The 24,086-nt window shown below is 42.6% G+C and overlaps 1 long non-coding RNA gene across 2 annotated transcripts in view; it reads left to right on the top strand.

Moving 5' to 3' along the window:
* LOC145977532 (uncharacterized) overlaps positions 1–24,086 on the top strand; it is a 223,344-nt gene that overhangs the window by 65,064 nt on the left and 134,194 nt on the right. The gene's annotated exons all lie outside the window — the stretch shown is intronic.

Genomic DNA, 24,086 nt, shown 5'->3' with positions numbered 1-24,086 from the left:
GTCGTAATTTAATTAAGCCTAGAGCGGGATATGTTTGCGCAAAAACGTTTCGCACGCACTCACCGCGAACGTCGCACGATTTAAAAACATGCAGAAACAATACCTCGACATGGAAGATTGCTCGAAGGAGCGAATGCGATTCGTTTAGATAATTTTTAATCTCAAAATTTAAAGTAAACTTTGCGTTATAAAATATTTAAATTTATAAAATATTTAATTTATTATTAATAAAATATTCAATTTATTTAATTTATTATATTAATAAAATATTTAACTTATTATTTATAAAATATTTAAATTTTGAATTAGTTGTCGAATTTTATTGAATAATAGGAACAATCTTGCTCTGTGCTCAAGACTCAGGATTTTTTTTTAAATATTCACTTTGTGCATCTTGTACAATATGATTTGATATCGAAAAATAAATTTTCACATAGTGAAGTAAAGTTTTCACTTCGTGACTAGAAGACAATCTTAACGTACATACGCGGAATATACGTATTTCACCGCGTAATCACTTTCAGAATAGCGTTTATACCACTTACTGCACGCGTCATGCACAATGTTAAAGGCATCCCATCTCATTACAGGCACAACCTCCTCATGTAATAAACCCTTCAAGGATTAATAAAGAAACAAGATACGATAAGACACATACGCATTAAGTTCGTTCCGCCGTAATTAACAATATCCTCGCTTCGAGGAGGAAAACGAAGACGTAGTACTAATGATCTCTTCAGTAGATACACAGATACACGCTCTTCCCCGTAGAACCCCGCATGAAACCCCGTGTGTTACGATCGCGCGAGCGATCCTCCATTGGCAACTGAACTCTAAATATCAAGACGATAAAGATTTTTATGAAAGGCAAGCTGCGCGCAGGAGGGCGGTCTGGCAATTAGAAATATTCGCTGCGGGGACGGTTAATATCTTCATCCGGGCTGGGAAAAAATTTTATCACCGCGGATGGAAAAGGAGAGCGCGCCGAGCGAAGGCCGGGAGGCCAAATAGGGAAGGAACGTCGATAGCGCGGCCGAGTCGCTATCGGAATGCGAGTCACGCTGCCTCGTTAAAATTACGACCTTATCCTCGGAAAGGAAAACGAATGCGAGCTATGCGATTCCGCACTGTCACAATGTGTACGTCGAAAATCGCGTCACGAGCCGGAAAGTGCTCTCGTTTCCTCGGAACGGATAGAATCGCGGCAACCGCGTTGCGAAACTGCAGTCGGATGCTCCCGCGAGATGCTGCGCTCGTTCCGGTTCGCCGATCGGGACGTCGCGATTTTACGATAGTTTTACTGCGCGGAATTAATCAAACGGAATAAAATAACGAGAATGACTCATATAGCTCGAGAGAATGGGATTTATCGCCGCGCGCCAAGTACCTTCTGTTTACAATTACTCCGGCGCGGGCTTTATTACTAATAGCGACGCGAAATTGCGGAAGCTCGCTCGTCGTCCGTCATCTCGCATACGGTGCGGATGCGAAATGGTGGATTATCGGAGCGATGATTTATTGTCGACGATTATCGCGTGAAATTACCGTATTTAAATAATTATTATCCAAGAGAGCAAATAATATGTAAATATTTTTTATTCTTCTTTCAAATTTATTATAAGCGACGCTGTACTTTTCCTGGAGCAGATATGTATCTCTCTATATCGAGATACATACAATACATGTATCTGCAGAAGAACGTCATGTCAGCGAGACTCGACGACGCACGGTCGATATCTCCGACTCTCGGCGCTCTGTTGCGTTTTATTGGCGCTCGTTCGAGGTACATGTAATAATTCATGCGGGTGTCTTGCGTAAAGATGGCAACGATATGGGTAATAAAATGTGCGGTGGCAAGAAACGTGATTTTATGATAAATATTAATGTTGTGTGCGCGACAGTTCACCAACTCGACTCGTAGTCGTGGCGACGGCGATGGCGGAATCGGTGCGAGATGATGTTGAACGATCCAGGACCGTGTCGATGTTACTTTCATTACCCGTGATTAATGGTAAAGTGTTTCTGTTGGTTTTTGCGCGCGACCGCAGAAAATTGCGCGGGTACTTGCGTACATCTGCGTTGTGCAATATTGGACGACGAACATCGCGGTGTCGCGAGGCTCGCTGTAGGAAGTGTAGAGGTCGATTTACAGTTACGAGGACGCCGATACAAGACGATACAATAAGGAAACAGGAAAATACTAACGAGCCAGAACGCGATTTTATTCGATAGCACAGTTAGAATCGCAGATGAAAATATATTACGGCAAAATAATAGTAAAGAAAGCTTTGAATTCCTTATCTTGCAAGATTTTTTAAATCGAGGGAATTACAAAATTAATTGCTATTAATTTTCATTATAATTAATAATTAGTAATGTGTAATTTTGGAAACATTTTCAGCGATATAAGTAATTACGAGAATGAAAGTCTCTTTCCGTTCCGTTTATTATATATACGAATGCCATTTTCGCTCGAAAGTAATTAAACCGTGAAATGGTTTTGGCGCGGAATAAAGTTGGGAAGGCAACGATAGGAAACACGCCCGTTGAAGGGTTGATAAAGGCCGCGGTGCTAGTTAACGGGAAACGCTTTATATATCCCATTCCCTGGAGAATTTCCGAAGAAGATAGCGCTTGATATACGATCGCACAGCCGTATAAATTAACTCCTGGTGACATTTAGATTAATTGTTCCGCGCGCACGTCGCCCAGGGTATGCTTTTTAGGGTAAGGAATCGCGATCATTATTCCAACCGATCCCCATGTCTATCTTGTGGTTACATATTTGAATAAGAGAACTTTCGCAGCAAATTATTATTTTTTGATTCTCGAATAGAGCTTGCAATTTATGAAATAATAAAATAAAAAGAAAGAACATATATTAGTATTATTAAGAAGAAAAACATTACAAAATTTCAAGCTTTTTATTCTAATTTTATTTCATATTGATTACATAAACAGAGAAAAACTGTATATAAAATTTCCTGATTTTTGTTAGTTATTCAAAAATATATCTGACATTTCTTGACGTGCTCGGATAGAATTTCATAATGTCTGGTGATATCAGGGATCTTCGATTTGATTGCAAGCAACGAGTCGGGGGAGCCGGATCCCCGCGGGTGCTACGGGTACATACAAGTACACGAGGAGACGGTCATTAGGACAAAACGTTTTCTTTGATCCCGTCACGATCGTCGCGTCCCTCAGGAACATCCTCAAAACGACGTGTCCGTAGATTCGTTGGTCTTACACGAAATGCTCATCCTCGCTCCTTATGGCCTCTCTTTCTCTCTATCGTTATTGATATTCGACGGACTTAGGCACGAATAGGGCTGCGGTAAGGCGCCCGCATTGTGTCAACAACCCTCGAGAGAAAATCAGAGGCTGCGAATTATGATAGGGGCCCGGAGCATCCCGGTGTTGTCATTAGTGGCGAGCGCGACAATACAATGATTTTCACCGAGTACGTTTTCAAACTTATGCAATGCTTCAGCGAAATCCCTTGGAATAGCTACCTCTAATAGAGTCTCTATCAAGATATATTATTTCTCAAATTATAGTTTTGTAATGCTAATATTTTACACACAAACATTAAATTCGGATAGATAATTATTTTTATGTATCATTATTGTCTAAAATATACAAATAATTTTATATTTTTTGTTCGTTTTATATATTCATAATTTTTTTATTTGAAATTCTCTTTCTTTTTCTACACAATTAAACCTTTTTTCTACACAATTAAACGTTTATTATTTATTTTAATGAATATTTTCCGAGTGGATCGGAATAAAACGATAACACGTACGGGACCCTTCGAAAAATATCAGAAAAATTATATTTAATTTTAATGAATATCGAAATAAAGTTTTCGGCAGTTTCGCAATCACGTAAACGATGCCAATTACACGTCGAGGCAACCGTCGACGCCGTAATTACCTTTCGGTCCATTTAAAGTTAACGGGAACCCTCTGCCGGATTGCGTTGCTGCAAAATTTTCATCCCTGTCGCGACGTGTTTTTTTTTTCGCAACGGACGCCGCCGTCAACCAACCGATAGCGAGGAACAGCAATTTCCTGAGGAATATCCGGATTTACGGGACTCCTCGAGGATATCGAACAAATTTAGCGCGAAACACGTAACGAACGAGTTCCATGGCACCGGGGCTGAAGGGAGGAGAAAAGCCTCGTACATATATACGATAGTAGAAAACTTTAACTACCTCACAGCTCATAACCCTGTTATGACCCGACGTATTTCCCGTGCGCTTTCTCTCTCTTTCATTCCCTCCGTCGCTCTTATCATTTATTATTTTCGTGCTCAAGTCCAGACAAATATTGTCTAGACATTAGCGGACTTGCGGGCCATTCGCGTTATCTCAAATAAGACGCTTTCCGGATTCGAGACGGCAACTAGAAGCAACGACTTAAGCCGTGCGATCGGCGAGAGAGAGGACGATTTTCCGCCTCGCCATCGGTTACCAAACGACGACGGCCACTTTTGTGTCAATCCCACGTGTCGCCGATGGATCTCCGATTCTCCTCGTAAACCTCAAAGGCGGAGATTGCTCGATCCCCCCCAGGGTCTGCTTGTTATGTCAGCACGAGGGGTTGCCATGTTTCTATCCTCCTGCCCTACGTCGCCGTCGCGTTCAATGGATTTTTTTCTCCCGATCTCTTTGCGGGCGTCGACCAGATTCGTCGAGTGTGAGAGTAACAAGCTCCCGACATCCGAGAATATCTTCCGCAAATTTATTTATGGGTGACGCGCGAGGCGGAATGGTGCGCATTGTGTACCGAAGACGGTCTTATACAACGCTATGTATAGCTATGTGGCACGTACCGGCAAACGACGAACTTATTCATGAGCGGATTTGAGGATCCCGCCGTTGTTGTTTGCTTGTTTACTCATGTACCTAGCTTGATGCATTATTAGACACTTACCGAGTATCACTGTCGACAGTGATGCTATCTTTGCACGAGATGCAAATGTAAATACGGGTACGAACATGTATTTCTCGCGTTACTCAGTTCATGCGAAGAATAACAGAGGATAGTCTACGATACATCTAAGAAATATGTATTATATTGAAGATTCACATTATGTATATAATGTAAAGTTTCTAGATGTATTCTCATGATACCATATTAGATTTTCAAGCGTGTCGTAATAATATAAGCACGAGTTCCATTAATCTATCTTCTGTAACTTGTATTAGTGCGAAGGCTGCGAATTCTACGACGCGCTTATTAATCTGAAAGCTTCTGTCCGTGAATCACTATTAAGAGTATTCCGCGCGATGGCACTCGTCGTTTCAACATCGTCTGAACGGAACGGAGCGTTTAAAGCAATGATTCAGCTCGAGATTGCGAAAGAGAGACAGACACCCTTCTGTCAGTTCGAGAAGCGTCAAAAGCGCTGCGGCCATCCCTTGACAGCCACTTTAAAATTACACCGATAATGAAATCGAGGCACACCACCACTCCTAATTCCTAAGTCAAACCCCGCGTCAAGCAGACGAAAGAACAGATGCGGGGACAATGGCGAGTCGATCGTCGATGCGAAATGAATTTAAAGTCGGGATTTAAAGGCTCCGACGACACAAAACATTCCCCCTTTTTTTCGGGTAGCGTCACGCGCGCAGTCACAATTATTACAAGCCGATCGGTCGTAACAGATATTGTTAGTCTCCGGTGAAAAGGGTTTCTGTGCAGCGCGAAAGGGACGAGGAGTGTTAATGGTGTTGCTGCGTATCGACTTTGCTATCTAATCGAACGTTAACTTTGCCAATAGCCAATTACCAAACGAGCTGCGACTATTTTTATTATCGAGTGACAATGATGTTAAAACTTTAAGCTCTAAAAAGAAACTTATTATTTCTCTAAATATGAATTTAATATAAAAATTGAGGTTTAAATTTGCGAAATTAAAAAAAATCTAATAATTTGAATTTTGATATGTTATATTAATTTTGCAATTTTGATATCGGGTTAATATTCATAAACTTGAATATTCTTAAGTTTAAATAGATATATTTTTATATAAAAATGTTTGATAAACTCTCAATGTTTAATTCACAACTTTCTCATAATAGATTCCATATTTAATTACAAATGTTTTATTAATTATAATCGATACAACAAATTACTTTCAATCTGATTGCAACAAAATTTTACAACATATTATATATTATAATTATAACACAATAAAATATATTAAAATGTCCTTTTTTATTATTTTAATCGCAAATTTTAATCGCAAATTTATCAAAACGTAATATATGGATTAATTTGGAATTCAAAATCATATTCAATAAATTAAAAAATTGCGAGAAATAATCGCTCTTTTTGTATTTTTTTTTGTTCAACTATATTAATCTTGTTACGTTTACTAATCTCGTGGAATAAATTTGCGACAAGTACACGAAAAGTATCGCGCGGAGACTATCAACGCGAGTTATAGCTACCGCCGTTGGCGTCTTATATGTTTTTCGCGTACTCTCGGTAAGGGTAGGGTACATTAAAGCGCGTCGCGATGTACTTTCACGTGAACGGCTCAGAGCGCCGCGATTTTCCCAGTAAGTTTCCGCGTAAGTTTGTCCTGTTCCATTTAGCGCGGAAGATTTAACGTTTCCACCGCGTGGTTTACGATATACAGATACATGTATAGTACCTGCCTGCGCCCCCGATTACGAGTGGGAGGAGACGACGCGAACTGGTTGCACGAAGCGTATATACATCCGACGGAGTCAGCGGGCGTTATGCATGGGGTGCCATTCCGGCGCGCTTTAACACCCGTATATAAGGGTGAAATTACACCTCCGGCCATTCCTGCATTTTCGGAACTTGATTAACGTCGCCGGACGATTATAGCACTACGTGACGGGATTAGACTCGTCCCAAAACACGCTCGTTGTCTGATAACGTCTATTTGCTTCATAGAATTATTTTTAAATTAATTTTATTTTTAATTAATTTTATTTTTAATTAATTTTATTTTTAAATTAATTTAATATGATTCATAGTAATATTCATTTTATCAATGATGATTGCAACATGTAATGCATTGATTGCGAGAAATGTCGCAGATGCAAATTCGCCAGACATGGATTTATGAGGATTCTAATGTAATCGGGATTACGAAAATAAGTGCGATGGTAGCACGAGCGATAACGGAATGGTAATAAAAATAATAAAAACGCTGTTTTGGCATCCATAAAGCGCGTGCTATAAATAACGTATAGTTCAATCTGCTGTTATGCAAGCATCGATGAATCGGGAAGGAGCTTCACCGTCGTCGCGACGGACATACGAAACACTCTCGTCTCGTCGACGCCGTCGATCTTTCGCACGGATATAAAATCTCTTTCATTTCCATTTCGAAATTCGTGCCTAAACGGGCGTGTGCATGCGAGACGTGCCGCTGGTGGATTCCGTTACCGGGGGGAGAGAGAGAGAAGGAGAGTTTTTAGTGTCGTAAGGGATGTACGAGGCGATAAAAATCGCGAAACATTATACAGATTTGTCGGTCGGGCTGCTTTTACGATTTTTCTTCGCGCCGCCGTCCGTCGAAAAACGCCAGTCAGCCTAAGCCCGCCCGATTCTTTCGCGCATCCTGTGTCTCCCTCTTTCCACTTTTTATTCCCATAATTTAATTATCTCGGCTTTACGGTCGGGGACTAGCTCTAGTGGGTTAGATCCGGCGACCATAACGTCTCACATAAATCCAGGCGAGAGATATCCCGTTTACTTCGCCCGGGTCTCTCCTCACGGATATTCTCCATAAACGGTAGTTCGACCGAAGAATAGAGTATGGCATAGACGTCTAACTTCCCGCCGACCAATTTGCCGGACGCCTCGTTTAATCGAAACTTGTGATTCGACTATGAATTTATGAGTTTACGGTTCGTTATAAATCACGTGGCCCATTTTTATGCCAAATTAAATTATGAAATTTACAATGAATACACTTTGAATAATATAATCAATTATTATATTAAGTTGTTCATTTGTTTCTCCTCACGTAACTAATGCTTTACGTATATGAGGACGATTCAGCGCGCGTTTTATATACATATGTTATATTTCATAAATATTTATTTACCTATATTTGTATGCAGATTCAGTTTTGTGTATAACGCGCGAGTGAATTGCCACGTGTTATAGAAGATACCCTCGTTCGCGTGCGATGTTATCGGGCCAAAGTAATTAAATAAGCGCGACGCGCGCGTTCCGCGCGTCACACGAGCGAAACGTCACACGGACGAGCGCGTGTCAAGCAGACGCGGTGCGGAAGTTTCGCACGCGGCGGTCGAGGACGCGCGAAGGGTGGCGCGAGTACGCCCTCGTGTAACGGCACGGTCCGGTGAGCATCGGTTGCCAGGTGGTAATCGTGCCGCCGGAAGCGGAACTCGGGTATCTCGAGGAGCGTCCCCGAGCGAGCGCTATGGAAATGAGGTCAAACCACCGAGCGTTGGGCCCTTGTCGCGTCGGGGGAGATCAGGGAGGTTAAGGGGGAGAAGGGAGAAGTGGGACGCACCAGGGAATATGCCGGAAAAGAAAAAAAAAAAAACGTGCGGCAGACGAGATTATGGGGAATCATCGTATAGAATATATATTGTGTGGTATCTACAATATTAATGAATACTGAAACATATCATTTGTATTGCTAAAATTATTTTTAATTCTGATAACAGCTTTATTTTTTTATTTTACGTCCATTTTTATTCACATTGTAGCGCATTTACTATTTATTATATAAATCCTGAACTCTTTTAAGCAGTTTGTATATATATCTCTTCTTCGATTTTAAAAAATACAAAATTAAATATAATATAGCGCAAAACATTTGACTTTTTATAGAATAAATTATATATATTAAATATATATAAAACTTTTATATAAATGCAAATTCGCGATACTTGCTTATTAGAAAAAGAAATCTAGAAATTTTCTTTATTTTTGAACATAAAAATAAATAAGAGAGACAAGAACGAAGTTTTTTAATGGATTACCAACACTGTAAAATCGGCTACGTTTGCTTTACTTGAAAATTGCAAGCGGGGGAATTGGTTTAAGGGCCATCAGTAACACAGTGGGATGAGCGATGGTTGGAATCCACCATCGTTTGACCGAGGGTGCGCGACTGCACGTACAACGTGTGTATGTGGTGTCGGATAAAAGAACGCTAACAACGTAACGCGACACAATGCTCGCTCCGATGGTTCGCGATTTCTTGGGGCTCGACAACAGCGGGGTGGCTTTCTTCCTCCGGACATACTGGGGTAATTAGAAAACGGAGGCACGCTCTCTCGGGGAGAATATTATTCTCTGGACCTGACCATCGACGATTATGCTCGAACACAAAGAGATTGGAAAACGATGAATCAATATTGTGTGCGTACAAACTATGGACAAGCTCTCTTATTTTTTTGCCACATTAGGGTGATTATGGAGCGCTGTATAATGTTTCGTGAATTTTTTTATATGCATTTTTTGCGATGAAAAAAATAGCGGTGTACCCTAGATCGCTGCAGCTTCCTGTCTGTCGCTATAGATAGTCGGAGTAATTTGTTAATTCGAAGCGGATGAGCGCTCCCATTCGCATAGGGGGAAAACCGACGGCATTCGGGGCGAAATTGCGTATTTATGCCGCGCATAATCCGTCCATTCTGCAAATGGTGGCGAATCTATCAATGCCGACGTATTACCGGTTTCATTTTCCTACGTGGATGGAGACACACAAAGGCTTAAAAAATTGTTTCTGTCCGCTCTTCCTGCGGGTCAGCCAGCGCGGATGGGGGAGGGAGCGGGCGCGGAGATGATCGCTCAATCTTTTTCATCCGGTTCGCGTCCGATCGCGCAGGAAGGTCCAGCGAAAGTTTATTCATGATTTTTTTCCCTCAATTCCGGCCTTCTCGAAGGAAAGAAATGCGAAAATAGAGCGATACGAATGAAATCAAACGGCATTCGATATAGAAGGTAAAGTTACAGTGATTGATCAGACGAAAAAATGAACGATAGAGAGAGATTCCCTTTCTCAAAAGAATACATTTCAGATGATACATTAATACAGTTTGCTTTATATTACAAGAGAATACTTGAATTATCTTTTAATATAATCAAGACTATTTTTTTACTTAAAAATTAAAAATTATTTTTATTTTATCGTACATTAACAGAGTATAGCTTATATCTATCATTTTAAATATATTAAAAGAATATTTTATAATTTATTGTTTTAAAAGTTTGATCTAAAAAGTAAATATTTAGGAAGAAATTTATTTTAATTTATTTCTAACTTAATTATATCAGATAATCAAATCATTAATCGCCATCCTATCTCGTGATCGACATTTGCGAACAATCGCCAGGGAAATCGCGCCTAAGTTAAACGGCCGAGGATACAATTTCCTTTCAATCAGCAGCCGAATCCTTACGAGGCAAAGTTTACGTCGCGCAATAAACCGCCTCGATTCCCCGACGAGGAAGCGACAAGGACGGAAGGAGGACAGGGAAGCGACGAGCCTAGGCCTGCGATACGAGGACGATTGCGAGAAATAAAAGTCGCAGGGTGTGACTGATCGTTTATCCTCCTCGGGAGAGATGGGCATGTGTACGTACGCGAGAGAGGGTGAACGGTGGTGGGAATAGAGGGAAGAGAAGAAATGAAATCGTTACGCGTCGGAGGATATTAGGGTGCTACAAAGCTCCCTCTGCTCCCTCCTCACCCTTTCGGCCACTGCCGTGAATGAGAGAGAAAGACAGATAAATAGAGAGAGAGGAAGAAAAAAAGCGTAGAATTTGTACCGTTGCTGCGATACTCGTTTCGCGATAACGCTCCGAAGTACCCGTCGCCGCATTCCCGTCGTTTCATTTCGGCTTTCGCGTAACGACGTCTCTGGTATATCGATGCCGGATCCGAGAACGAAGCGTCGCGTTATTGGGAGGAATTTAATCTTCGGCCGGCTATTCGCGTGTGACTCTTGGCCGGGGATATGTCGGTGAAAACAATTTTGCTCTTTAAAGTGCTTCTTTGCGTTCTCGAGGGAAAGAATCCTGTGCAGAGATATCTGATATTCGTTATATTGATAAAAGTATATTACTAATTATAGATCCATAGTGTCCTTTTTTAGATATTTTATTATGTATTTAAATAATAGATTTTTCTTTTCATCTAAGAAGCTTTTATTATCTATACGATAATTATACAATTCTCTCTGAAACTTTATTATATTCACAGTACATTATTTATTTTAATTGCATTTATCATAATTTTAAATATTAAATTTAGCATATTTTATTATAACTTGAGTAAAGTGAAATAGGATTGAGAGAAAAGCATGAATTGGATTAGAATTAAATTCGCATCTCACAGGAGATACGGCGATTGGGATAATCGCATCCCTGTCAATCGGAATCATTATTCGCGTATCCGCGACTCGCGAAACGCTGACTCCTGTAATCGCTACGCATAACACGATCGCAAGTGCATTTCGCAATCCGGAAAAAGATCGCTGTCGGTGCGATGCAATTATCTAATGAGTTAATTGGATTAGCATTTGCAGTCGTCGCGGCTTTCTCAGCGCGAAACAAGCGCTTCTCGGTCTTATCGGATGTAGTCGTGTGCCGCGCGTAATTGCGCCATCACAAGAGATAATATGCTAACGAGGTAAGCGTGTTTAATGATATGTGTGAATCCCGGTATACACGCGTTCTCGCGATGTGCGACTAACAGAGGCAGACAAAGAGAGACGAGATTATCGGCGCGTGATTATCGGCCTCGTCATTTCCCCAAAATTATCGGAATCATCTGCTTGCATTTTAATGGATATATTTAAACATGATCATTTATGATAGAATGATGATTGACTTATCTTTCTTATCAATATTATATTGTTATAAATATTATTATATTATATTATTATATCAATAAATAATAATTGATTTTAATTATTAAAATCAATTATATATTATAATATATATAGGATTTTTTATTTATATATGTTATATAATATTTTAATATTATAATAAAAACCTACATCCAAATTTTTTCTCATCGGATAATCGGAAGTGGTTTTTCATCAGTGAATATAACGTCACTAAAATTATGTAGTTTCTAATCATTGGATGCGATGTTTAATCACCGAATATAAGAAAAATTACATGACGTCATATCCGGTAATTAGCATTCGCAGTACTTGTTCCTTTATACTTCTCTCACTTATATAAAATTACAATCTTCTTTTTTATCTTATTACCATAAAATCTTGGAAAATATTCTGAATCCGGAGGAAATCCGTGCCAAACTCACAGAATCGTAGCGCTCTATAAGTGAAAAAGAGCCAATAAAAGTGTCCTCGTGATAATTAGCTTTGGTCGGTGAGAACGGTGGCCCTTGTAATTGTTATCGTTAAAATGAGAAAACGCGTAGTCGGCGAAGAGAAAAAAAGCGAGGGGTCGAAATAATAGCTGGAGATAAAAGAAGCTCTGTTCTTGCTTAAGATACGTCCGCTTATGATTAAAGCTGCTCGCGCTTTAGTGGCCATTTAAAAACTCTGTTTTATTATATCCCGGGCGTCCCGCTTGCATGGCAGTTTTTTTTATATCATTATCTCTCGCGCAGTCGGAAACCTAGATTTTTTAATTATGTATCTTCGCGATCGAGGGTGATGCACGCTTCAAAAATTACGCGAAGGCTTATTTCGTGCATGTCCAGTTTTGTCTACTTATCATCAATTTTCTTAATGGTTGAACAGTGTATTAATTATTTAAGCCTTGATAATATCTACTGCAATAACTTTTTTCGCAGAGCAAAAATTTAAATAATAGTAGAAATTATTTGAAGCAAATTTAATACAAGACTCATAATGTACGAAAATTATAAGACTGAGCTCTCGCAAAAATGATAAAATTTCAAGATATCGATTCTCCTCGATAGTTTCGAAATTTCGCGCATGTTAAAGTGCAAAAATGAACGCGGGACACTAACGGCACAAGTCGTTCGACTTGAGGTCGCCCGACATATAATAAGGAAACGACCTCGCGAGACGCGTATCCGTGACCCCCATGGCCGATCCTATGGCACACGACGTACACTTCGTCAACGATCGTCACGCTGGCTTTACATACGTTTGAACCCGACAATGCCCGGGTTAAACGATATTACATACGCATTCACGCTCGCGGGCCAAGAGCTATGCGAACCCGACGGGGTTAAAGCGGAGATAAATCAGCGTAACGTTATTACGCCTCATAGAAATCGTAGCCACTTCTGAATCCATTAAGGCCGCTGTTATTTCGTAGCGGAATCCTCCGGGGCCAGGTGTAAAGACCTCTCTCCTTCTTTCTCGCCCTCGGATGCCGAACGATGGTACTCGCGAAGGAGAGGCGGGAAGAGAAGTTGTGGGAGAGATCGAGAGGGAGGGTGACTGATCGTGGACGATTCGTCAAAAGGTTCCCATGGGCATGCATATGCACGCGTACGCGGCTTTGAGGCACCTTCTTTCCTTATGCGACCATCAAAGATGTTTCTACGGTTACGTACGTACGCGCAGAGCCTTTGTCGTGGAGGTGAGTCAACCTGTACGGAATCGGGTCGTCCCCCGACAATAGATTGATTTAGTACACTTGTGTTTGAGTTGGCCCCGGAATGCCTCGGACAGCTCTTAGATGTCCCTCGTGCATCACGCATCGCCGCACGTGCATCGCGATGCAGGAACGCAGAGAGGCAAATTAATTTCAGATTGAACCTTATCTTATTTATCGTATTTTATTTTCGACTTTATTAGTATCTCGCAGTATTCTTTTTGCATGTATATATAATTACGATCCTGATGTGACTAATTTCGTTTTTTATTTACATTCTTTGTCGATCATGCATGAAGTTCGAAAACGAGCAAACAAGTATAATCCTCTAATAGATATTACGTTCCGCGAAAAATGTATAATTCATATTTTGAGGAGAATATTTAAATATTTCCGTGCATAATCCTCCCCTTATATAGAAAAATTACGAAATCCTACGCATCGCGTCCATCGTGTCTAGCGGATAAAACGGGGCGAAGTGCGTATGCGTGCGCTCACGAATGGTCCCGCGATGTCGGACGTCGTTTCTTCTTGGTCCTTTATGGTGATGGCGCGACGATGTCGAGGCTCGACGTGCCTTCCACCCACGGCCTCTTTTTCGAGACGCGTTCGGAGAAGCCCCGAGGGATTATCGCGCGATCGGATGCGGGGTCACGCGCGCGCGTGTGTGACGCGCTTCTCGCGTGACTCCACCTGCAAATCCGGGCCACGCACGGATTTGAAACGAGACGCGCCTGTACGTATCATCCGTGGCTGAATAGCCGGGGATCGATTAGAGCGACCGGCCAGCGCGTAGGATTTTACGCGGGACAAACGCGAAGCCGTGGCCATCGATTACGTTCACGTTCTATTTCGTCGGATTTCATAACGAGCGCAATGATACATCTTGGAGAACGCGCGATGCCAGGTGTTTTATCGAAGCATGTATATGGTAAAGAGAGACTTTCTCGTGACGTTTAACGGAGATGAAACGAGACGCGAAGTCGGGAGAAATGTTTGCCGCGTTGATGAATATTCTCTCTAGGGGAGACTAATGAGCGATAATAAATATCGATTTTAATTTTTCACTTTAGACACTTTGATTTATAAAGCGAGGATGTGGATAATACATTTGCCGTTTGGTTATATACATTCAACGTGTCCTATCGCGCGCATATCGGAGGAATGGATGCTTTAATTATTGAGAGAAAAATGGACGCTAGGAGCTGACCATTTTTTTTCCCAAAAGCGCGAGCGCGCGACGCTATGAGAAATAGATTGTGATTTTTCAGGATCATACCGTGGAACCGGCCTCGACGATCCTCGTTATTCTTTTTGCCTCTGTCCGAGGCTTTATGTTGGATGCATCTGCCCATTTTTTTCAGACTGCCATTTTCCCCGTCGCTTTTTTCCACCTCGGGAAGAGTGGCTATTTTTTTTTCGGTTGAATCGACACCTGAAAATTCCCGCCGACATCTCGTCGCGGAATTATTAATTACCGCGTCGTTGCACGCACCGATGTGTCCGATTCTGCGTCTCTCTCTCTCTTCCTGTTGTTTTTTTCTGTTTCCTGACCTCGAATTTTGGGCGTTGCACGTATGTACGTACGGCAATCGTCGCATTCCGCGCGCTCGATTGCTCGGCACGAACGAAACGCCATCGTTTGCATGGTGCCGCCTGGCGAACGGCGTCGCGTCGCGTCGCGTCGCATCGCATCGCATCGCATCGGTGAGCCAGGGAAGGGAAGAGTTACAGGATTACATCGACGTGGAAACGCTGCAAGACCATCCTGCGCGACAGTATAAAATTACTTTTGTCAGATAGACTCTCTCGGCTGCAATCCGAGGGAGACGGAGGGTAGTGGCAGAGGAGGGGGAGGATCGGATTGAGTTTAACTCGGAAAGGGATAAATCGAAATGATGTTTCTGGCGTGAATTCAGTTGGGAAACTAAAAAAAAAGAAAAACTCCGAAAGATTCTTTGTCCCCCAAGCAGTCGACGCTTGAACTCGACATGATAAATTAAAGTTCGATGATTTTCGATTTATTCGACGCGATAACGACTTAGCATCGTGCTTAGTTAACTTTCAATGTATTTTTAAGGTTTGAAATTAAATTAAAGCGATGCTCAGTAGATTACGTTTCTTAGGAAGACTATAACTTTTCCCGCTCCAACAACGATATAATTTGTTGACAAAATTACAAACTCCAAGATAGTTATGAAAATCTCTGCTATCGTTCGAAACACAATTGTCTAATTCGTGAAGAAGATTATATATATGAGGAGATCGGGATTTTTTTTTAATCCGCCCGAGAGCGGAACACGCTCGTTTAACCGAACCGAAGATTTGAAGGGGTCGATGCGGATTAAGGGGTCGATGAAGTGGTGCGATCTACGATCAAATTTCACGAATGAGTTCATCGTGATTCTAGCTGACAGCTGGCGAAAAATCTGTGCATGCTTTGCCAGGAACGAGCAGGTTGGTTTCGCAGCAGCTAATTCGCATTTTGCTTTTAAGCTTCGGATTAAGGTGCTATTTATATCGGATGTATATTGGATCACAATGTCGAAAAATTTATAATAGCGAAGCATTCTTGCTACATCTTGCTTGCAAATAAATTTATCTGCCATAAATCTGTCGCAGATAGATCCATCTGTGAAATACGACACAATTGTATAAAATTGAACATTTTCAATGATTCTAATTTCATTGATTGTACTAATATTTTTTTTATATTATTATCTTCTTTTAAATTATTCTCTCAATGCTATATATTATCTTAAAATATGATTTTTGAGGTAATATTAATGTCATCGTGTGTTTTTGCTGAACAATAGTGCATTGTGTATTCCCTAAATTTTCTTGGATCTTCTTTCGCGATTGAATAAGAGAGGTAGTCGACCTCGTTAAGGGCAGGACAAACAATTGTTTTCGACGCTCGTCCAGCGAGCGATACGACTGGACGCTGGATCGTACATCACCCGATGACAAAAGTCGCGTGTTTTTGCGAGAGCCGAATCCGTGAGGGATGATCTCGATGCTTCAGAATGAGATATTGAAAAATGAATGGTTCATCGATGCACTCAACCGATCGGCTCAAAACACGATCCGTACCGTTGCTTTGTCAACCTCTGGCGCCCCTCATTTTTTCCATGGCACAGACAGCGAAATGTATTCCCGTTAAAAGCGAGAAACAAAAGGGGAAAAAAACGGAAAAACACGTGCATCGGAATACGAGCGAGCCGAATACGAGACTACGCCGGAATAATTTCGATAATGAATACGATATTAAGTAACGTGTGTCGTAACAGGGGAAAATCTGACAATTCGCCGGCGCGCAACGTAAAATCTCCGTCCGCGACGAATGACGTAGAGATTGGAGTCAAAGCATCAGCAGGGTGACTAGCGTGATTAGCGAGGGAAGAGAGAAATAGGGTAAAGGAGGATAAAAATGCACTACCCGCCCGGTATTACGCGAACGAATACATCCACGACGCGTACTCGGGACGAGCCGCGCACTCGGTGCGAAACATAAAGCGAAACATAAACCGGGCGGAGCGAGCGTAAAACGGGAAATGCAACGCAATGCCCGGTGACAGATGCCGTTTATTAACACTGTACATGCATCGTGAGCGAACACGCGTGGACGCAGATATGGACTCGTCGTCGCGGTACTTTGCCCGACGCGGCCTGCGCGAATGTTCGTTCCTTCTTGATCGTCGACGTGCCTCACCGACTTTTTCCGCCTTCGCTATGGCGTGTGTGGCACCGGCCGTTTTATTATTCATCCTGTACGCGCCGTGTCGACATCGCCAACAGCGTAGAACCGTTCAAGTACCCATCGGCTTTAAACATCACACGTGCGGGATTCGTTTAATTTATTTTAGTGTTCTACCACACACGTACACACAGTAGTTGTGCGTTACATGTGCTTCGAATTTTTTTCTTCCTTTGCAATTTATTTTTTATTTCAATTAGTATCTTTTACATTTATTATTATGCATTCATTTATTTACCATTTTTTTAAATTATTATAATGTGACACAAAATTTATTAAAAATTTATTACACATGTGTATGTATATGTGAATAAATAAATATTATGTTATAATAATTAAAAAAATGAATGCATAATAATACATGTAGAAAGTACTAATTAAAATGAAAAATATATTTCGAAATAAATTAGGAACAAAGAAAATTCTTTAAAAATTAAATAATTTACTTTGTTATATAACATTTCCGCTAAATCTTTTGCCTATTATTATTTATTCTTCGCGTCTCCTTCAGAAACTATTGCAGCGCGAATTTTCATCTTCTATTCATCTCCCAATGGAACTTCTTGTTACCGCGAAACAAGGATTGACTTTCCAAGGGATAAAATATGTACGGGCACACAGTTAACGTAGGAAGCTTGATAGAATTAATTATGACCGGCCTAATAAAGGCACGTCCTTTGCCTGTCTATTAATAACTTTCTCCGTTATTCTCATTCTCGTTCTTTCAGGATCTTCTTATTCTTCGGGAAATGAGATAATTGCTGTTTATTCAAAGTTTTAGGATAGACGTTTGTTCTCAAAGTTTTTCTTTCGCATTTGAAATATGCAATAACAATACCAATTGACACTAATTTTAGCCTATTACGTAGAAAAAGTTTGCGATACAGTTTTAAAAAATTTCTACAATTAAGTATTAATATCGCACGTTATCTAAATCCATTTTATCTATTCGGACGCACAATTTGCGACAATCACTCTAACGAGACGACCGTGTAACCGTTCAACGAGGTTTGCCATATCCGAGATATCCGAGTTGACATTTGATTCTAGGAGTGCGAAATCATCGGCAGTTAGAGTCGCCGTCGGAGGGAGGTTTTTCGTAACGTCAAATCGGCGGGGCCACCCTCGTCTCCGCGACACGGGAATTAAATGCATTTTACACTCTGTTTCTCCGCCACGAGCGGGGCGCATTGGCTCGACCCTCTAATGTCCGGTGACTCGGCAAAGTGCTAAGATGACCGAGGCATCAATCTTCACGCTTTCTCACTTTTTGTCAAAAGCCAGAGTGGGGTAAAGTCCTCCGTCTTCGATCATTCTCGGTCGCCTCCGGAGAGACGTTTACCAACAGAGAAAGAGAGAAAGAGAGACGAAAAAAGATGGTAGTTGATGCTTAACGAGAAATCTCGTCGTTCCGCGGTTTCGAGCATCCTCCATGAGTTTCCGTTCCGGGACGTTGAAAAATCACGCCCTTCTCACCCTTCGTATCCGCTCCTCCGAGCATGACGCGTCCAAAACGAGCGCGCACGCATGTGTATCTTGTAACGCGTTGACGCGCGATAAATAACACCTCATCTACGCAACATTTGCCAACATTTACGTGAGCTCGATTTGCAACCTCGAGATTTCCCGCGAAATTTTCCGTATCATTATTTCTATTTTCATGGTTAATTATTTGAGTCGACAGTCCTTTTCCACTGATATCTCTGCTCCTTGTCTATTTCGCGAGACATTGTACGGATTGATACTCCGTATGTGTGCTTGAGCAGGGCTTTAAAACTTCATGGCAGAAATTGCGGCGACGCTATCGCGAAATTCGAATGCGAGGAGTCGTTCCCCTTCGGATGAATCTCCACGGCGCATAACCATCGGAGATACTCGCGCTTTATTTTCGAAAATGCAGATTGCGTCGTCGTGAGCTCGCCGCGTCGTCGCAGCGAGTCTCTTATAGTTTCTCTCTTAGAATTTCCTCGCGCGACGTCGCGCATAAAATAAGTATTATGCAGAATACCGGAGGATATTCTCGCGGCGACTACCCCGTCTCTTTTCCTCTCTCTCGCGTTCTCTCTGGTTGCTCTCGAGAAAGATACCCGGGAGGCAAAAACTAATAAGAACGTGTGAAATACGCGGGCCTTCCGAGCAATAGCGCTCGGGCAATCGCCGAATTCTCACCCGAACAGAATCGCGCTTCTCTCCCGTCTCCTCGACGAGAGAATATATCTGCCCTTTCCTGGATGCGCATAAGAAAGCAGGAAGGGTGAAATACGAGAGAGAGAAGAGCGACGTTCATTGACTTGGTCGCCTTGGTAAGGTCATCGGGGGCGTCAATAAGGGGCGGGGATGCCGGTCGCTCTCGCGGTCGCCGTAAAAAATCGCGCCACCGACCGCGAGCCGAGGCAATAAGTTTCGTTGGTTTATCGCCGACGCTTCCATGAAGAGAGGCCGCAATGTCGGGTCGTCGGTGACCGCACTCGTCGAGCGCATCGAGCGCATCGAGCGCATACATGGGTGCCGCAAATCCGACGCAAGCCGGAGAAGATTGTGCGGGACCTTGCGCGGGATCGTACGCGACACTGCCCACCGACTGTATACATCACGCACACGTTACGCGCTATTCTACACCCGCGACGAACGCGATGTTTTTCAAAGCGAGCGCACCGAAAGAGGAAAAAAGGAAGAGATGACGTTGTCGTCTGCTGCGCCGGGCGACGAGTTCGGATACGATGCGCCGCAAATCGCACTACTTCGGGATACGCTCTGACATTTTTATGGCCCCTCACCGAGAGAGGAGCCTTTCGTTCTCCGCGTGCCTACATTGTGCGTCGATAGCGGCTGTAAATTGAGAGAGCCTGTGGCTGCTTTTTCATTTTTGCGCTCGCGAAGAGCGGAGATTTAGTCGAATGTGCGAGGGCAGATTTGTGGTCGGAATATTTGCGCGTACGTTGAAGGTTTCTCGATTTCTTTTCTCGATCGCGCTGTCGGAAATAATACGCGACAATATGATAATTTTTTTTCAATTTTTATCAATAATATATAAAATGAAAAGCAATAGAATCGGTCTTTAGCTTTGATATTGCAAGTAAAAGCTTTATTGTTTTGAAATTTTTTATACGTAATACAAAGAGATAGTGTGCGAATATTTGACCATTTAACTTTGACGCGCAAAATCGATTTTGGCTTGCCGCTGACACAACCAGACATACTAATTAAGTTCCGTCATATTGCGTAACTTACGCAACAAGTGCATTGTACCGTTATGTTGCTCGACTGTATTGTGATGGATTAAAACAATGGCATATTATTTTCTGGAATGACAATTATATTCAACGCACTATTGTTTACGTCAATCAAATTTTCGATTAAAATTTTCTCAAGCGATTTTAAACAGAATAATATGAAGAATTATTCCGCGCTTTTTATCTTTGCAACACAGGAAAAAAGTTCGCCGCAGTAAATGCGGATTGTGTTGATACTCTCTATAACCAGAAGACGAGTGAGTAAGTCTGACTGCTTCGCGAGGTAAATATTTTGTTCCCTTTATGTCGCTGTTTGAGCCACCGACAATCATTCGTGGAAAGAGCAGCAATATCTGGCAGTTCATCCCGAGACGAAAGAAACGATGTGTACTTTTTGGTTCCTCTATGACTGTGTGTATGCATTCGGGGTTAAAGAACTTCTGCACGCTTCGACTTGAAGTTTATAGCTTCCCTGGATCAATTGAATTCAACAAAAATATTCTATTTTTCGACATATCTTTATCAATTTTATTTTTATTAAAAATTTAACTGTATCTAATTTGAATAATCTAATTGCTAAATTGAAAAATCTCACAAAGTAATATCTATATGAGAAAATTATTAATAATTAATCGCGTTTTTCCATTACACAAAGCCAGACATTCCTCATCGATAATTTGTTAAATCGAAAATAGCCGAGTCTGACGCGAGCGCTTGCAAATTACAAAAAACTCCAATCTGCGCCGCTAATTATACGCTTATCTACGCTGTGCGGACGCAGTGGCGACGTCGGCGTTCACGGCACGTTTTCGCGGCGCGAGAAGAAAAGGATTTGTCGAATAATTAATCGTCATGCGGGGTTTGGCGCGTAGAACGTAGAGGACGGAGAGAGACAGGGAGGCGGGTGATCGTGCGTGCAGTCCAAGCCGGACATACCTACGGTAGCCGGTAATGCCGGTAGTCTTGACAGTCGAGATGAGGGGGGCCGGCCGACCGCAAATTAATCCTCGAGAAAAATTCCGACTGCGGCGGTGTTCCCTTTCGGCGCCGCGCGTCGGAAGCGTGGACGCGAGGACCTCTCCATCCGAGGGAACAGGGGGAGGAGAAAACGACGGGGCCTCACACCGAGAAGAGAGGACGCCGACCGAGGCGCGCGAGGCTTAATCGAAGTCTCGACCTTTAAGGTGGCGAAGATGCGCGCGGTCTCCCGCGCACACGGGCGACATTATTTATTTATTTACGCCACATTCAATTACGGCCGCGAGACCGCAAAACTGATTGCCGTGCCGCGCCGTTTGCCGCGCGACCGGGATTCGCGACGCTATTTGCATGCAAATTCTCGCCAGGCGCAAATTCTTCCTTTCCGCACGCGGAAGAATCTCCATCGTGGCGAATCGGGACCGCGCGTGCGAACGGAACACGTACGCAGGTATGCGTACGATCGGGCGGTCTGTCACCTTCGACCCGCGTTTCGACCCCCGTTTCACGCCTTCCTTCCTCCCTTCCTCGTCGCTCCCTTCGCCCGCCGTGTCACTCTTTATTGCCGGCAACTCCGACAATCCTCGGACGTCACAATCGCGCCTTCTTGAATTATTAACTCTTAATCCTTTACTGCATATTGCAGCCGTGGAATTTAATCTCGTCGCGCATTCCCATTGTTTTCGCGCGCGGGATTGAATACCGGGCGTTAATAGCCGCGACTTCTGAACTTGTCAGCCGACAAGCCGTTGAACCGGCGGACGTTCCAGGACGGTCCCTCGTTGGCGCAAACACCCGCGTTGTTTTTGATGCGTGCGTGCGAGTCAACAAACACCGGAGAGCTGTTAACCGAGCTTGCGCTACTAGGCGGATAGTGATCGACAAACAACCGTTGCCGGCTTTAAAAAAGCGCTTGCGGCGTGTACACACTTTGTCGGGGGTAATGAAATATCGGTGAGTTTTCGATTCTTATTCTCTGCTGCGCGATTGCCAATTAGCATCCATCTCTGGGTCTCGCTGCGCGACGCTTGTTTTCCAGTTTACGCCCTACTTTCGCAGCGTACGAAAAATTATATGTTTGTCGCTAACCTTATCCGCATGTTGCTCGTTTGAACACCTATGGAAATTACTTTAGTTTTGCGAATCTAGATTTAATTGATTTACGAAAAGAAATTTTAATCGTGAAACAACATTAAAAACTAGGAATTACATTTTTCTCTCTCTCTCGAAATTCGTATCTGTACCTCGTCATCTTATCAGACACTTTAGTAAAGCAACATGCACGCGTGGAACATCATTTCCGCTCACAAAAGACGCGCCGCCGGCAGTCTACTGCGAATCCCTTGGTCGAATAAAACTGATAATACAAGAAAGATTCGTCGAGGCAACCATCACCCGGGGGCGCAAGATGCTGCCGCTGACAATAATCTCGTTGTAAACATTTCGTAACAATATAATTGCTTGTTCGAAGTCAGGCGTGCGCCGATCTCCCTTCCAGGGTCCTCTTGTTCCTTCGCATGCCTCGCGGAGAGAGAAGCGCTGGGGGTCCTTTTAAATTGGCGACTTTTTCGGTCAACAATCGACCCTTCCGGAAGGTCGATAGCGACCGCCGCGTCTCGTCTCGCTCGCTCGATTCTCGGTCTGCGAACAACCCCATAGACACCCTACGGCTACGCTATAATGGTCACGGACTGCAAGGGCTGAAAGGAAGCCGCCCTCGAACGCATCTATGTATATAACGGAGAGATATATACATGTATGTATGCGTCTGCGAATAGAATTTGGCTTCCACCCGGGGCCTTCAAAGGAACTCCCGGATCCGGGTGGTTTAAGGTGAGATTTCGCGTTTCCCGAGCTTTTTTTCCCGCCGATGCTCCCCCATTTTTGCGGCCGACGACGCGCCTCTCAAAGGGAGACCTTGTTTGCGACAAATGTGAACGCGACTGACTTCGGAATCCGCTCTCCGGTGGCAGGGGAGACAATGTCGATCCTTCAAACGGAGAAACGTTACCTGTTTCCCCGCCTGCTCGTAATTACGCGCCGGATCAACGATGAGGATACGCTTGGTTTTTACGCGCCGTTGGCGCCGAGTACATATGAAGGGATGCATATCGGAGTGTTCGCGGTATTTCATTCATGCATAAGACTTTTATGCGATTAAAAAAATGCAAATTTGTAGATATTAAAATTGCTGTAGAACAATTATAATGATTAATATAATCCTATAATGTAATGCATAATACATAAAAATAAGAAAATATTTATCATCTAATTTTGTCATAAAGACATTTTGTAAACTCCCTGTGTGAATGCGTTTATATATATTTAATATAAATATTGATTTCTCTCCCTTTTCACGCATCGTCTCTACTGTAATTCGTGACATAACAACGGTTGCATGTAATCGCGAGATTTTTATCATTTGCGTATGTATTACCCGCACGTTTGCTGTCGATTTTTGACAGATGGAAGATGGCCTCGACAGAGAGCAGCACGTGTTACCAGCACGTGCGTATTTGAGGGTGCGAAAGT

The sequence above is a fragment of the Camponotus vicinus genome, unplaced genomic scaffold, assembly GCF_025532165.1.
Source record: "Camponotus vicinus isolate PSW18456_S1 unplaced genomic scaffold, iyCamVici1.0 SCAF_9, whole genome shotgun sequence".
NCBI lineage: Eukaryota > Metazoa > Arthropoda > Insecta > Hymenoptera > Formicidae > Camponotus > Camponotus vicinus.
Note: the sequence above shows the minus strand (reverse complement) of the source record. Positions and strands in the feature narration are given on the sequence as shown.